The sequence below is a fragment of the Sus scrofa genome, chromosome 7 (assembly GCF_000003025.6).
Source record: "Sus scrofa isolate TJ Tabasco breed Duroc chromosome 7, Sscrofa11.1, whole genome shotgun sequence".
Classification (NCBI taxonomy): Eukaryota; Metazoa; Chordata; class Mammalia; order Artiodactyla; family Suidae; genus Sus; species Sus scrofa.
In genome coordinates this window covers 4,073,415-4,088,886 of record NC_010449.5, presented here as the reverse complement: position 1 = coordinate 4,088,886, position 15,472 = coordinate 4,073,415, and positions in this window count along the sequence as shown.

The following is a 15,472-nucleotide window of genomic DNA, read 5'->3' as shown; positions in this document are numbered from 1 at the left end:
CAGCTCCACCCTTTCTCTTCCGACTTTATTATTCGACCTTCTCACTCCCACTGTGCGATCTGCCTCGTCTTCAAAGCAGGTCATGTGAGTTCCAACCTCCATCCCTTGTCGGCACCATCCTTCTCCAGCTTCCTCCCCTTTGTTCTGCTTCTTTGAGCTGCTTTTCCATGCACTTGTCCCAACCATCCTGGCCCTGGGGTGTCTCTCCTCTGACTCGGTCCTCTGCTGCCTGACCACCCCACCCACTGGCACTCCTCAGAGGATGAGCTCTGTCTCACACGGATTCCGTCCCCTCTGTGTAATGGATAATTGTTGGGCAGTATTTGCTCATGGCGTGACTCTTCATTTATTCTTTTTTTTTTTTGCTTTTTACGGAAGTTATCTGACTAGGGGTGGAAATTAGTGCCGCGGCTGCTGGAATCAGTGTTGCTATGCCACAGCAAAGCCAGATCCCACTGAGCGAGGCCAGGGATCAAACCCACATCCTCATGGATACAAGTTGGCTACAGGGCTATAGAGTGTGTAAGCTACATAACTGGGCCCTAAGAGGGTGGGGGCAAACCTGAATGACACGTATTCTAAAACAGAAGACACACATTCTTTTTTTTTTTTTTCTTTTTAGGGCTGCCCGTGGCATACGGAAGGTCCCAGGGTCAAATTGGAGCTGCATCTGCTAGTTTATGCTACAGCCATAGCAATGCCTGATTCGAGCCGCATCTGTGACCTACACCACAGCTCTTGGCAATGCTGGATTCTTAACCTATGGAGCAGGGCCAAGGATCGAACCCACGTCTTCATGGATACTAGTCACATTCGTTACCGCTGAACCACCATGAGAAGTTTCTCCGATGATAGAAATGCCCAATTTCTGCACTAACATGACGGCCACCAGCTACATGTATCTACTGAGCACTAGAAAAATTTAGTTTTATTTCATTTCCCTTAATTTTAATAGCAACATACAGCTAGTGGCTACCCTACTGGATAGCATAATTCTAAAGCAATCATTCTTCAGCCTTTCGTCTGCATCAGAACCACCAAAGACCTCCTCCACTCTGATTCTGGAGGTCCGGGGTGGGGCCCAAACCTTTGCACGTGCAGGCCCAGGTGGCGCTGATGCTGCAGGTGCATGGATCTCACTCTAAGAAGCACTGTTTTAAAGGCCTCAAGGCCTTAGAGGTCAGCCTAGGTCGTAGCATCTGCCCTTTGCCAGGTATTCTTCCTGTGAAGCACATGAAATCAGCTCCACGGCTCACATTAGAAGGGATTCAGGAGTTCCCGTTGTGGCGCAGTGGTTAACGAATCCGACTAGGAACCATGAGGTCGCGGGTTCGGTCCCTGCCCTTGCTCAGTGGGTTAACGATCCGGCGCTGCCGTGAGCTGTGGTGTAGGTTGCAGACGCGGCTCGGATCCCGTGTTGCTGTGGCTCTGACGTAGGCCGGTGGCTATGGCTCCGATTCGACCCCTAGCCTGGGAACCTCCATATGCCGCAGGGGCGGCCCAAGAAATAGCAAAAAAAAAAAGACAAAAAAAAAAAAAAAAGGGATTCAGCAACATGTTCACACGGTCATAATGTGTGCAAAACTCCTCCATCAGCTCTCCCCTGCTGCTGGGGGATGGGGAGGACCAGTGGCGCCCTACAGACTCTCCATAGCTCCAAACGGAAGTCATGGGGTGGGGGGTGGGGGGCGGAGGACAAGATTTGACGTGGAATCTGTGGAAATAGTTCCAATCAGCAGATATTTCTCCCTGTGAGGGGAGGAGGGTTCCATTGTTGAAGGTACCTGGTGAAAGTGGAAGCTCTCACCTATGGAAATCTACTGGGTGGCTCAGCTAATACGATTCTAAACAAGCCATTCTCTTTTCAGTTTTTTTTTTCTTTTTGTAAAGAGAAAGATGTTTTCCATAAAGCTTGAAGACACAGTTTTATCTGAATTTTCCAAGAGGTTTTGAAATGTCTCGGTGAAATAAGGGAAGAATTGCAGAATCCCAATTTGGATACTAAAAGGAGGTTATTTCTTTTTATCATCATTAAATTTATTTATTTTTGAAAATTTATTTATTAAAAAGGTAAGAGCAAAATCCAGATAAAAATGAATGGAATGTGAAACAAAAGCTGTTGGGTTCCCATGGTGGTTCAGCGGTAACGAATGTGACTAGTATCCATGAAGACGTGGGTTCGATCCTTGGCCCTGCTCCATAGGTTAAGAATCCAGCATTGCCATGAGCTGTGGTGTAGGTCGAATCAGGCATTGCTATGGCTGTAGCATAAACTAGCAGATGCAGCTCCAATTTGACCCTGGGACCTTCCGTATGCCACGGGCGGCCCTAAAAAGAAAAAAAAAAAAGAATGTGTGTCTTCTGTTTTAGAATACGTGTCATTCAGGTTTGCCCCCACCGGCTTAGGGCCCAGTTATGTAGCTTAACTGAGTGTCTACACACTCTGTCAACGGTATTAACGCCTACGCGTACTCCTCTGTCTACAAAGCCTGTGACCTCGGTCTTATTCACCTTTCTATCCACAGAGCCTGGCCTTGAGTCTAGTACCTAATGATTGATAAACCAAAGCTGGTGTAATAAATGAAGAATTAAATTAAATTCTCATCATGGCACAGCGGAAACGAATCCGACTAGGAACCATGAAGGTGCGGGTTTGATCCCTGGCCTTGCTCAGTGGGTTAAGGATCCGGCGTCTCTGTGAGCTGTGGTGTAGGTCGCAGATGCAGCTCGGATCCCGCATTGCCACCCCTAGGCTGGGAACCTCCATATGCTGAGAGTGCGGCTCTAAAAAGAAAAAAAAAAAAAAAAAAAAAAAAAATTACAATCTAGTGAGATAAGCTATTCTTATCAAGGGGTAGATATTTTGTCTGTTTCTTCTGCAATTAGAATATTTCTGTTTATCTTGCCTTATGTAAGAAAGTGCTGTATTTATTACAAATGTTCTGCTGTGCAGGAGACAAAATCCACATTCATTTAAGGAAAGTCGCTGGCCTCCAGTTTATACTTTTACTCCAAGGGGTAGATGGGGACACCTCTATTTACTGAGTATGACCGTTTTGGAAACATACTCTTTAGTGAAATAATATATATTTATAGGTATATGTGTGTAAATAATCTATATTTATCTGTACATGTGTGTACATGTGTGTAAATAATACACATTTATATGTACACACGTGTGTGTGTGCATATATCAGGTTGTTCTTCAAATGAATAACTCAGGAGGGGAAAAACGCCAATGGCAATGACACTCAGTCAATAACTCTAAGATAAGAGCCAAATTACTCCACCTACTTAAATCATTTTTATCTCGCGCACAAAAAAAAAAAAGATAATTTAATTTGAGGTTGGAAGCACTGATTGAGCTGTGAGTCCCTGAAGCATTTATTAGACAAATGAGACCAATGAAAAAGAAATGTGTTTTTCATCTTAAATTTCCATACAAGATTTATAGCCAAACTTGAGAGAGTTGATTTTTAAACTGTAACATTTCTCCCCCCAATGCTGACATCTACACGATATTGTCAATAAGGATGTCCCAAGGGAGGTGGCCCTAGGTGGCCCTTGGATTACTGCCTTGTCACCACCTCTCCATACTGCGGTCTTTGTTCTGAAGGCACAGGCTGCAAAGCTGAGAAGCAGCCAGGGCCCTGTCCACTGCATTTCAAATTGCATGGACCTTCTGCAGATGAATTACCGCGATCATTACAGGGCACGCCAGCTACACTGGGTTTTTTCCCTCTAGGATGAAAGTGATTTAAAAATTTTTTCAATTCAGTTCTAATAAATGTCTCAATTTGGGCTTAATGAGATGAGGACGGGGGAGAATGCATCTCTGTGCATGTCAGCCTTTTTCAATGTTTAACTGTGAAGAACAAAACAGAGGATTTTGGTGGGCAGCCCCCTTCCTGGCCAGGCTGTAGGACATCTAGCTAGCCAGCTCTTCACCACAACATTAGCTTTCTCCCAACTCCAACCACATTAACTTACCTGTGTTTCCTGGAAGAAAAATTCTCCCTAAAGGGGGGGGGGTGGCAGGCAGTGAGGAGGACCCCACGTGCTTCTCCGATTGGCCCCATTGGTGACTCTAAAGAGATGAGTTCACGATGGGCAGGAGGAAAGAGAGACCCCTGGCCAATTCTGCTCAGGCAGGCTGCCTCCCCGCCTGCCCTTTTAAAGAATGTGTGGAGTTTTCTCATACTTGGAGTCTTTGGCCAATGCCTTCTCTGGTTTTAGCCCAGTTTCATTGTTGCCAAGTCTGAACGAGGGAGAGGACCCTGAAAGGGAGAACCAAGGCTAATTTAGCTTTGATGCTAAAAAGTATGTCTTCCTGACCCAAAAGGCAGAGGCCTGGACCCGTTCACAGGAGGTGGGGAAGGACAGTGGAAGAGGCATGCAGGCCAGGAACAGGCAGACCTGTCTTCACAGCCCAGCTCCGGCCTCCTTGAGCCTGAGCCCTGCTATCTGGAGATGGTGGAGCGGGATGGTAACAGCTGCTGCCGTGCACAGCTCTCTCAGTGCAATGCCCCTTCTCTCCCATTTAACTGAGGTTTCCCTGCTGGTCTCATGATCCACGCATTGATCACAGTAGCCTACAGGTGCCACTGGGTCTCTTCTAATTCCTCTCTTTATGCAATCATATTTCTTCCAAATGTGGGCACAGCCCCGTGCATATGCACAAATATAGCAGCTCTTCAGACCCACACACCCTTGATCTGGCCTCTGGGCATCCCTACTTAGTCCTCTGTAGGCTTCCAAGACTTGGGGTGTGTGTGTCAAGGACTAGTTGAATCCCCTTCTTGGCGTACCCCTTCACCAAAGCACGGCTATAAACCCTGGATATAATGCAAGAGAAAATGAAAGGAAAACTCTGAAAGAGAGAAGGCAAATCTGTTAGGGGTCCTGGGACTGGAGGAGAAACAGAGGCAGAGCATCTCATGTCCCCACCCTCCCAACCAAGAGAAGGAGACCAACCAGACCTGGCATTTCCCACCCCCAGCCCAGCAGTGGAGGCAGCCAGGGAGGCTGAGTCCTCCCCCAAATCAAATGGAAGTTCCCGTGCCATGCATCATGCCCAACACCACTGGACATCCGGTGCCCCACCAATAATAAGCAGGAGAGGAAACACTCTTTATCTTGCCAGAGGATAGAATCAGTGAACTAGAAGACAGAACAATATAATTCACCCAGTATAAACAACAGAGAGAAAAACAGACAGAAAATAAATAGACATCAATAGGCAAAAAAACAAAACAAAAAAACAACTTTGCCTTAAACCCCATATCATAAAAATTAACCAAAATGGATCACAGACTTATGGGTAAATACAAAATTATAAAACTTTTAGAAAAAGTTAGATAAAGCTTTTAGGACCTAGGGCTATGGGAAGAATTTTGGGCTTGATATCAAAAGCCCAACTGGGGAGTTACCATTATGGATCAGCAGAAATGAACCTGACTGGTATCCATGAGGATTCAGGTTCAATCCCTGGCCCTGCTTGGTAAGTTAAAGAATCTGGCATTGCCGTGAGCTGTGGCGTAGCTTGCAGATCTGGTGTTGTAGGCTTGTGGCAACAGCTCCAATTAGACCCCTAGTCTGGAAACCTCCATATGCTGTAGGTGTGGCCCCAGAAAAGACAAAAAAAAAAAAGAACAACTCAGTTAGAAGATGGGAATGAGACATGAAGAGTTATTTCACCAAAGAGGACTTTGGGTTAGACAGTAAGCCCATAAAGTGTTCAGCATCTCTGCCCAGCAATACTCACAACACTACACTAATGTTCACGGCCATTTCACTTCGCCAGATCCGGAACCAGTTCAGCTGTTCCTGGGCAGGTGAATAAAGCAAACTGGTCGGTGCAGGCAAAGTGCAACCTGGGCGAACCTTCAGGGAATTATACTGAGGGAAAAAAAAATCCAGTCCTGAAATGGTACATGCTATATGATTTCATTCCAGGTTTTTGTTTTTGACCCCACGGCCTATGGAGGTTCCCTGGCTAGGGGTCAAATTGGAGCTGCAGCTGCTGGCCTACTGGCCTACGGACGCCACAGCCACAGCAATGCCAGATCCAAGCAGCATCTGAGACCTACACTGCAGCTCACAACAATGCTGGATCCTTAACCAATGAGTGAGGCCAGGGATCCAACCCACCTCCTCGTGGAACCTAGTCGAGTTAATGTCTGAGCCATGACAGGAACTCCTCAATTGGCATTTTTGAAATAACCAAGTTTTAGCCTTGGAGGACAGGTGAGTGGTTGCCAGAGGCTTGGGAGCTAGCTGGGCGTGGTCGTAGAAGGGAACCTGAGGGGTCCTGGCGGTGGTGGGGACTATTCAGTGTCTTGACTATGGCAGTGTGTGCCTGGACCTGCAGGTGATAAAACTGCATAGAGGTGCATGCGCACACGCACAGGCACACGCAGAGTCCTAATAAAATTGGGGAAATCCAAATAAGATCAGGCTGTGGCAATGTCAGTATCCTAGTTATGGTTTACTACAGTTTAATAAGATGTCACCCCTGGGGACACCGAGTAAAGCAGGTATGACATCTCAGCGTTACTTCTCACAGCTGTTTGTGAATCTGCAACTATCTCAATAAATATCTCACGAGAAAACGAGGAGGAGGAAGAAGAGGGGAGAGGAAGAAGAAGGGGGAGGAGAAGTAGAGGGGAGGGAGAGGGAGCGGGGAGGGGAGAGGGAGGGGGAAGAAAGAGGAGGCAGAGACCTAGCCTTCCCGACTGAAATAATTGTGTTTGGGGAGTGCTAACAAGCTTCCTGCTTCTTCTAGAACAGAGCCTGCCCTGGCCCTACATTTCTGGGACCAGCGGACCATTCTGGGGCCTTTCTGTGGGTTTGCCACGAAGTGTCTTTGCGCCACCCACCCCCACCCTGCTTCCATACTGCTGGCCAATGTTAAACTCAGTTTCTTTCCAAAAGGCAATGAAAGGAAAAGGATGCCTATTCCTCCTCACTTGGCATCGCCCCATTATTATTGCTTTCTAAGTCTTTATGGAAGGAGACAATCAACAGTTTAGTAAACCCTGTGGAATGTACCAGAAATCTTGAGGATTGAGCGCTCTGGCTCCGGCAGATGCTGGTAAGGAGCCCCCTGGTGGCTCCCTAGCGGCTCTGCAGCTTCTCACGAAGCTCCTGGAATTTGACCCACCCTAAGTCAAGAAGCAAGTTTCCTGGGCTTAGTTTGCACACAGCAGACGTCGTGCCGCTGGAGCCTGCGCTGTTCTGCTCTGCACCTGACCTGCGTGAGCTGCTGCAGCCTCGGCCAGGGCTGCCTGGGCACGTCCACACTCTGGCGCCCCAGGGGGTAACCTTCCTCCGTCCGGGGACCAGCGCCAGGAAATTAGAATCGATTCCACCGTGTTGCCGCAGGGTCAAATGAAGGGATCTCTCCGCCGAGCTGCGCAGCTGCCACTCGTTCAGCCTTGGAGAGGGGGGCACCTGAGGAGACCGGCTGAGCAAAGCAGCATCTGTGGGACATATGACAGAGTTTATGGAAAAAAGGCATCGGAAAGGACCCGGCGGAACAGCTGGGGGGAGAGCAGAACCTTGGGCATAGGGGGGGTCACACGAAGGATTCGGAAAAGAATCGCTGGCGTTTACCGTCCCAGAAAACCACCCGTGTGCCTCTGGAGAGGCTTCCCCATTCAGTCCATCCGTTCCGGCACCTTCGGGGACAGTCATTCCGGGATGCTATTTTGGCCCTAGGAAGCCAGATGGACCTGGCACAGGATGGAGAGGCGGTGGTGTCGGGGGGTGGGGGTGGGGGAACCTGATGAGTCACGGCGTGCTTCCTGGGGGAGAGGTAGGATGCTCACATAAAGGAACCCCCCCCAGAGCTGGTGCTTCTCTGACAGCTTGGGGCGTAGCTGGCTGTGTCTGGTGCTAGTGTGTGGGCCCGGAGTCTGCTGTTAGGATGCTGAATGAATCATAATTAGTGTACTATAAATTTGAGGTCGGGACTGAATAGTCCATGAACTGAAAGGCAAAAGTCCTCTCGAACGACCTTCTTCTTCTTTCCCCCTTAGTCATCATGTAGTACTTGTCATCCCTGTGACTTCATTTTATGCCTGGAAAGTTGTATGGACGCCCTTCATCCATTTCATCCTGCCCCATCTCCTGGAATTGGGTTAAAATTTTTTTAAAAAAGCTTCCCACCCTTCCACTCACCCACCATGTGGTTTACCCAAGGCTGAAATTGCCTTTCTAAGGCAGCATCCCTTAAGGGAAGCACCCAGTAAAACCAGGTTCTACCACCCATTCTGTAGAAGTTAAGAAGGAAGAAAAAAAAAAAAAAAAAACCCAAATAAACAACAGGTAAGCCAGGAGCTCAGCTATCAGACTGTTACAATGTAGTTGAGAGGAAGCAGCAAGTACAAAGGAAAAGTTAGCTAGAAATACAGGGGCGTGGAATACAGGCTGCCCTGGGACACATCCGCTAACAGTGCAGGGTGAGGTGAGGGAGGGGTGGTTTCCATAGAAAGGTGGAGAAGGGGGGCGGGTTTGCAGAGGGATGGGGAGGAACAGGGCTATGGAGGTAGACAAGGCAGGGTTGGCGTGGTGGCTCCCCATTGCCACTGGGTCCTGATCGCCTCCTCTTTCTGCTCAGCCCTCCTGGGCGCACGGCTCTGGTCTAGTCTTCATGGCTGCAGTCTTGTGTTGACCAGACAGCCTGTGACTCAGCTCAGCTGGGGGCTTCCATTCCACACAAGAGGGAGGACAAAGAAGCATCGCCCAGAGACTTCTGCATCCTTCTGGAGATGGGGCATGTGGCCTCCTCCCACCCCCTGGAACAGGAAGCACTAGCTGCGCCTGTTACCACGCAGAACAAAGCGGAGGCTCTATTGGCAAAGGTGATGCCGAGATGGGATGGCTGCTGGGCACAGGTAGGGCAAGGTATGCTGGGAGGCTAAGACTTGAGTGGAGCAGAAAAGCCTGTGCAGTAGGTTCTGCGTGGTGCAGTCAGCTGCTTGCCCGTCCTTGCACGTTTCTTTTTTTAATGGCCACACCCATGGCACATGGAAGTTCCTGGGCCAGGGATAGAATCTGAGCTGCACCTGCTGCAATGCCGGATCCTTTAACCCACAGCTCTGGGCGAGGGATTGAACCTACTCCTCTGCAGCGAACTGAGCCCTGCAATCAGATTCTTTTCGTTTTTTTTTTTTTTTTAATTTTTTTGTCTTTTTAGGGCTGCACTCAGGTGGGGCATATGGAGGTTCCCAGGCTAGGGGTCAAATCAGAGCTGCAACTGGTGACCTCTGCCACAGCTCATGGCCCCACTGGATCCTTAACCCACTGATTGAGGCCAGGGATGGAACCTGCGTCCTCAGGGATCCTAGTCAAATTTGTTTCTGCTGAGCCGTGACAGGAACTTCTACAGTCAGATTCTTAAGCCACTGTGCCACAGTGGGAACTCCCACATCACTTTATATTATGGCAAGAAGTTGGTCCAGGGCAGATGGAGTACATTCTACTGATCCGAATCTTTGGGGGCTATCAACACACCCCTCCCCTCCCTGGGTCAACAGTGCCCCCCCCCCCCCAAATCACTCCATCTCTGATGTCGGGCTTCACAGTATCATGAACTTTGGGCAAAGCCTGTCCTGTCCAAGTCTGATGTGACCTTGGTTTATGGATGCTCCGACCTCAGCTCCCTGCGGCATTTCCCACCTCTTCAAGTACTTCTGGGAGGAGGTGGGAGAGTCTGCATATCAACTCAGGAATAAATGTACTCCGGTGGTCTCTGCACCTCTTCCAAGTGACCAGTGTGCTGTCAGCATCTTCTCTGTTCTGGGTCCTGTAGCCTCTTGCTTCCATGAGGGCGTGGCCAACCCTAGACTCGAGCCACTGAAATTATGTGGGTGTCACAGCCCTGAGGCTCTATTGTGGTAGAAGGGAAGTGGCCCTTTTTTTTTTTTTTTTGTCTTTTTTTGCCATTTCTTGGGCCGCTCCCATGGCACATGGAGGTTCCCAGGCTAGGGGTCGAATCGGAGCTGTAGCTGCCAGCCTACGCCAGAGCCACAGCAACACAGGATCCGAGCTGCATCTGCGACCTACACCACAGCTCACGGCAACGCCAGATCCTTAACCCACTGAGCAAGGCCAGGGATTGAACCCGAAACCTCATGGTTCCTAGTCGGATTCGTTAACCACCGCGCCATGACGGGAACTCCGGAAGTGGCCCTTTTAGACTTTTATTTTTTGCTTTTTAGCACTGTACCTGGGGGCAGGTGGAGGTTCCCAGGCTAGGGGTTGCATCAGAGCTGCAGCTGCCAGCCTACATCACAGCCATAGCAATGCAGGATCCAAGCCACATCTGCATGCTACACCACACTCACGGCAATGCTGGATCTTTAACCCCCTGAGCGAGGCCAGGGATAGAACCCGCAACCTCATGGATCCTAGTCGGATTCGTTTCTGCTGCGCCACAACAGGAATCCCCTGCTGTGCCAGTCTTTTCATCTGGTCCCATCTCCTCTCGCCTGTCTCCTAATACTCGCCTTTGCCTCCCCCAAAGCCCGGCTTGGATACCACCCCCGAGACTCCTTCACTCTGTGAATGCTTCATTCTCCTTTGCTCTTTGGCCTTGGGACTGCGTGAAGTACCCTTGTCCTATGTTTGTTGAGATGCTGTTTCCCAAAAACACCTAGTATTCCTTTTCCAGGGCGGCTTTTTTGTTCATTTGGGGGGAAAACAATGCATCTCCCAGTCATTTTCAGTCTCATGTTGTACTTGGCTCAAGGCCCTGAACGCAGCAGGCTCTGAGTTAAGGTTATGGATGGATGGATTGAAATGTTTGACTCCGTCTAAACAGTCTAACCCCTTTCATTCTGCTTCCTTGGTGGTTTGTCGGTTAGAACACGATGGCTGCTCCGTTATGGATCCAGTTCCCTCGGCGGTGAGTTAACATCACACAGAGAACAGGGGCCACCTGCTGGCCTCTCCCCTCCGACAAGTCATCTTAGGAGCCTTGAGTAGGGGAGTGTGTGGGGCTCAGTCTAAACCCATCGCTCCCATTTAAACCCACTGCTCAAAACACTTGGTGATGGGTTTATGATGGAGGATTAGAAAGTGATTTCTTTCTCTCTCTTTTTTTTAAGTCTCCGTGTGGCATGTGGACACTCCCAGCCCAGGGATCAAACCCGCACCACAGCAGTGACCCGAGCGACTGCAGTGACAACGCTGGATCCCTAACCCACTGCAGCTCAAGGGGACTCCAGAAAGTGATTTCTAAAAAACAGCATGTATTAAAATGATATCAAGTGAAATGATACAAAAGACCATTGCGTCAGGGTAGGTTGGATTATGTCTCAGAAGCACATACCACTGAAATCTCAAGGGGTTAAACAATAAACTTCCTTTCTTAATGATGGAATTGAAATCTTAAGGGGTTAAGACAGTAAACTTTACTTCTCAATGATGAGCGACTCTTAGGGTACACGTCCTGCACCTCGTGACTCAGGAACCAGGATGCTGCTGCCACATCTTGTAAGGCTCTTTTCAACGGTCAGCAAGGCTGGGGAGAGAGGGCTGTCAGGTCCAACACTGGCTCCTCGATGCTTTGGTTCCCAGCTCAAATCACTTCTATGCAGAGCCTGTTGGCTAGACCAGCACATGGCCCTACCTGAGTACAAGTGGTGGATCTTTGGTGAGCAGTAAAGGTCTTTGCTCAGTTAAATTTAGTTTCAAAGAATTATCATAGATTTCAGTTCCCTCACTAATAACCTCATCAAGGCTGGTGGAAACAGCAGGTCGCACGCAGACTTCCAAAGCAGTGTTGGTAACTCCAGTTGCTCATCAAGAGTGTAACTAGACTTGTGAGAATGTATGGTAAAGAATGCTGGCTAAAGATAATAATTAGTTCCTGCCCAGTCAACTTTCCTTCCATAAATAAATCACTCCACGTAGTGCTGTCAAGCTTTGCTTTACTCTGACAGTAATTGCATTTTCTTTCCATCGTTACCATAAATTTGTGTGTACAACGAGTGTCTCATGAGAAGTGAAGTGTTTGGGGTGGTGGGAAGGAGCTTTCCTTATTTAGGAAATTAAAAACTTATTAAATGTTATTTTTTCAAAGGAACATGTATGTCGTTGGAACAAATTGTATAATTTCCGAGAGCTTATCACCACAACCAGCAGTGTCATTGCCCTGCTCCCCATCCTACATCCCCACTCATTGTTTTAACTATGCAGTTGTTTCTTCATGGATACACCTTCAAACACAGAAATGACCATCTCATACTGCTCTTTCTTGATGTTCTCTCCCAAGGTTATATTTATGTCTCGAATTACTACCATGGAGGATGAAGATTTACAGTTCAAATTCACCTACCTCTTTCACATACCCCATCACCTCAGTACAATCGTGTATTACTTTCAGTAAATTAATATTAGGAATTGATGTTTTTATGAACATAGAAACAGTGTTCATAGCTGAACCCAGTATGTGATTATATTTCTTTACTGTAAAACTTTTGTTTTTCCTGGAGTTTACAGTTGACTTAAGTTTTTTTTTTTTTTTTTTTTTTTTTAGGGATGCACCTGAGGCATATGGAGGTTCCCAGGCTAGGGGTCAAATCAGAGCTGTAGCTGCCAGCCTACACCACAGCCACAGCAACATGGGATCTGAGCCTGGGCTGCAACCTATACACACAGCTCACAGCAACACCAGATCCTTAACCCACAGAGTGAGGCCAGGGATTGAACCCGAGCCCACATGGATACTAGTCGGGTTTTTGGGTTCGTTAACCACGGAGCCACAATGGGAAATCCAGTTGACTTAGTTTTAAATTTCCAGTGCTCTCTTTGTTTTCTGGGTCCTTATCAATAATTCATCCCCATTCAGCCAAAGACTTTCCTCCCAGTACATTCAATGATATTTGCCACGTTGATCTACTAGAAGAGACTCTATAGGAAACCTCTGTGCCTCATCCCATCATCCTTTCCTTCTCGCTGCCAGGGCTAGAAGCTTGCAAACTACATTCTCCAGACTTCATATCCAGCCAAACTCTATTGAAGCCTGCCAGTTGGAGGCATCCACAGAAAGTAGAAAGAGTGAAAAGGCAGAAGCCACTATGTTTCTGGCAGGCCCTCTCAACAACAATATCGTGTCCTCTAGCCCAGTGACAGCAGAGAGTGATTGTCAGCTGCTACGTGGTGCCCACAGCGGCAACACCATCAGCAGACTCCTGCCCTGGTGTAGCCCACACTTGACCGTGAGTTCTTGGAGCTGCTGAACAATGGGGCAGGGTGAGTGGGGTAGGCTCCCATGAGCCCTGGCTCCTCTACAGAGTGGTGGCAGCTTTCTGCAGTTCTGGATTTCAGGAAACACCACCTTCCTGTTTAGCTCTTCCCGCCTTTATAATGATCTGGTAACCTAATTCCCTACACTACATCTCCATCCGTTTGAAATACCTAGAGTAGTTTCTATGTTCTTCTTTGGAAACTGATGGATATGGCTTGGGCCAAGTCAGCTGCCCCGAAACTCTGTGATAAGAAGGCAGAAACAAAACATAGAAGTAACTACTGGGTTAGTGACTGTCGCTCGGTAATAAAGACCAGTGCCGTCCAATAAAAATACAGGCCACATTAAAATTTTTTCGATAGCAGCTTTTTTTTTTTTTGTCTTTTTAGGGCTGTGGAAGTTCCCAGGCTAGAGGTGGAATCAGAGCTTCAGCTGCCGGCCTACACCACAGCCACAGCAATGCCAGATTCGAGCTGCATCTGCGACCTACTCCACAGCTCATGGCAATGCTGGATCCTTGACCCACTGAGTGAGGCCAGGGATGGAACCCATGTCCTCGTGGTTCTGAGTCGGGTTCTTAACCTGTTGAGCCATAATAGGAACCCCCAACAGCCAGATTTTTAAAAAGTAAAAAGAAACAGGTGAAATTGTGATAATATATTTAACGTAATATATCTAAGACATTATCACTTCAATATGTAATCACTACAACACAATTATTAACAGGATATTGATGTTATTTTTTTATACTAAATATTTAAATCCTGTGTATATTTTACACTTACAATCTGTCTCCATCAGACCAGACACACCTGAGTCTCATTAGCCTCATGCTTCTGAGTCCTGATCTCATAGTCTTTAAGGCCTCTGTACTGGGCAGCTCAGCTTTATTTATTTATTTATTTATTTTTGTCTTTTTGCCTTTTCTAGAGCTGCTCCCATGGCATGTGGAGGTTCCCAGGCTAGGGGTTGAATCGGAGCTGTAGCCACCAGCCTATACCAGAGCCACAGCAACTCGGGATCTGAGCCACGTCTGCGATCTACACCACAGCTCACGGTAATGCCGGATCCTTAACCCACTGAGCAAGACCAGGGATCGAACCTGCAACCTCGTGGTTCCTAGTCAGATTCGTTAACCACTGAGCCACGACGGGAACTCCTGGGCAGCTCAGCTTTAAACTTGCAGAGCTGATGGCGGGGCTCTCGCTTTCCACTAACCTCCAAATAGTCTAAAAAGCAGAGCTCTTGTGGGTCAAAACTCTGACCAAAAGGATTCCTCCTGTCACAGGTTGCTAAGGTCTCAGGTTGCTAGGATCCCTTAACCCAGAGGAAGGAGAGGAGGGGCCAGAGACCCGTGTTCACGGTACCAGCCCGTGCCTGAAAATCTTAACGATTTTTTAAACAAGGGACCCCAACATTATCATTTTGCACTGAGCTTTTCAAATTATGTAACTGACTCTCTTCGACTAGTCTTGCTTTATTTCTAATTTTTAGCTCTCTATTGTTTTGCCTTTTTGTTCAACTTTCTGGAGCCGCCTTACATTTTCATTGAATCCTTTCTTTGAGTCTTTGGCTGTTATAATCATGTGTTCTAATTTCCAGGAGGTTTCCCCCCCCGCCATCTCTGAATATTCCTTTTCTGGTGGCATCTTTTTCTCCACTATGCAGTATTTTTTTCATGCACCCGAGACTACTGATGGTTTCTTAATGTTGCCTTTAGCTTCTTCAATTTGCTCTTTTGACTGTTTTTATTTTCCTGTTTTATTTGGGCTCACTCTTTTATGCGAGAGGTAAAAGTCGATGCATTTGCTTTAGAAAAGACAAAGGATTTTTTTCCTCCCCCTTGAGGCAATAGAGAAAGAGAAGATAGAGATAATGCAAATATTTTAAGGGCGAAAGAGGCAACATGGAGGAGGCTCCCAGGAGGCAAACCTCGTCTCTGGAAAGCAGGAGAATTTGTTTTTGAAATGGTGAGGTCTTGTAAGGCCAAGAGCTGAAGATCAGAAGGAAGCATTTGCAGCATCTGCAATGCAGGAATCAACGAATGTTGAAAGCCCTGAGTTGCAGGGAGGGCGCAGCCGCAAGTCCACCTAAATTTGCCCCTGGTCCCATCAGTCCTCTGCATAGGGGCCTTCTCAGTGAGTCTTGGCGGGATGAGGTGCCAGACAAGGAGGCAGCTGAGGACATTAGCCTGGGTTGGGGTAAGTGGCAAAGCGG